The following is a 2,071-nucleotide window of genomic DNA, read 5'->3' on the forward strand; positions in this document are numbered from 1 at the left end:
TCTGGAAGGAGAAAATAAAACATGAATAGAGCTATTCCAAGTACAGGCCCAGGCTGATCACTAGCGAGTTAAATGGTGCAACACTGTATCCATCTAAGTGTAAATATTTTGTTCATGTTTAGTGGCTCCTAGAAGAGAGAGTTGGGAAATGATGTACCTGCTTTCACATAGAAGAAAGCCCCACTTGCACAAAATTTTAAATCATTAAAGAACAATTGATATAATCTGAATAATTAGAGGAGAAACTAGTCACTCATTTAAATTATCTGTAGGATTTTTGAAATCTATGTGACAAAACATATTAAAAAGTGATAAAGCCCTTTCTCTGTGGAATCACCATGGCGGCTGGGACCCTGTACACATACCCTGAAAACTGGAGGGCATTCAAGGCCCTCATTCCCGCTCAGTACAGCGGAGCTCAGGTCCGCTTGCTCTCAGCACTACCCCACTTCCATTTTGGCCAAACCAACCGCATCCCCGAACTTCTCCGTAAATTTCCTGCTGGCAAGGTTCCAGCCTTTGAGGGTGACGATGGATTCTGTGTGTTGGAGAGCAATGCCATTGCCTACTATGTGAGCAACAAGGAGCTGTGGGAAAGTACTCCCGAGGCAGCAGCGCAGGTTGTGCAGTGGGTGAGCTTCACTGATAGCAACATAGGGCCACTAGCCAGCACCTGGGTGTTCCCTACCTTGGGCATCATGCACCACAACAAGCAGGCCAGAGAGAATGCAAAGGAGGAGGTGAGGCGGATTCTGGGGCTGCTGGATGCTCACCTGAAGACGAGAACTTTTCTGGTGGGCGAACGCGTGACGCTGGCTGACATCACAGTTGTCTGCACCCTGTTGTGGCTTTATAAACAGGTTCTGGAGCCTTCTTTCCGCCAGGCCTTCCCTAATACCAACCTCTGATTCCTCACCTGCATTAACCAGCCCCAATTCCGGGCTGTCTTGGGAGAGGTGAAACTGTGAGAAAATGGCCCAGTTTGATGCTAAAAAGTTTGCAGAGAGCCAGTCTAAAAAGGACACCCCACGGAAGGAGAAAGGTTTTCGAGAAGAGAAGCCAAAGCCCCAGGCGGAGCGGAAGGAGGACAAAGAGGAGAAGAAGGCGGTTGCCCCTGCTCCTGAGGAGGAGCTGGATGAATGTGAGCAGGCGCTGGCTGCCAAGCCGGAGGCCAAGGATCCCTTTGCCCGTCTGCCCAAGAGCACCTTTGTGTTGGATGAATTTAAGCGCAAGTACTCCAGTGAGGATATGCTCTCCGTGGCCCTGCTGTACTTTTGAGATCACTTTGATAAAGATGGCTGGTCCCTGTGGTACTCTGAGTATCGCTTCCCTGAAGAGCTCACCCAGACCTTCATGAGTTGCAACCTCATCACTGGAATGTTCCAGTGATTGGACAAACTGAGGAAGAATGCCTTTGCATTCTCTTTGGAACCAACAATAGCAGCTCCATTTCTGGGGTCTGGGTCTTTCGAGGCCAGGAGCTTGCTTTTCCGCTGAGTCCAGATTGGCAGGTGGACTACGAGTCATACACATGGCGGAAACTGGATCCCGGCAGCGAGGAGACCCAGACGCTGGTTCGAGAATACTTTTGCTGGGAAGGGGCCTTCCAGCATGTGGGCAAAGCCTTCAATCAGGGCAAGATCTTTAAGTGAACACCTCTTGCCATCGCCCAGCCACCTGCACCTGCCCTTCGGGGAGAATGGGGGTCATTAAAGGAAACTGAACATTAAAAATAAATAAATAAAAAGTGATAAAAAAAAAATTCCTCCCCACTCACCAAAAAATTCCTGGGCTAAATCAGGAGGCTGTAGGTGCTAGACTCAGCTCCTTGAACTACTCTAGTGTCTGCTGACCTTGAAGAGCTCACTTGTTTTCTCTGGGCTTAGTGTTTTAACCCTGAGAGAAATAGATTAGATATATTCTATTTGGGGTAAAAATGCTGTGCTTTTTTATGTCAACAGCAAACAAATATTATCAGACTGAATAAATCGGATATCCAAAATAAATAGAATATCTGGTTAAAACAGTTTCTGAATGACCAAGTAATGAAATTACAGAAAATAACAAACAC

At 47.2% G+C, this 2,071-nt stretch overlaps 1 pseudogene; it reads left to right on the forward strand.

Moving 5' to 3' along the window:
• The first annotated feature begins 338 nt into the window (after nucleotides 1–338).
• LOC128054252 (elongation factor 1-gamma-like) lies at nucleotides 339–1,720 on the forward strand (annotated as a pseudogene).
• The last annotated feature ends 351 nt before the right edge of the window (nucleotides 1,721–2,071 follow it).

Source organism: Budorcas taxicolor, chromosome 10, assembly GCF_023091745.1.
Source record: "Budorcas taxicolor isolate Tak-1 chromosome 10, Takin1.1, whole genome shotgun sequence".
Classification (NCBI taxonomy): domain Eukaryota; kingdom Metazoa; phylum Chordata; class Mammalia; order Artiodactyla; family Bovidae; genus Budorcas; species Budorcas taxicolor.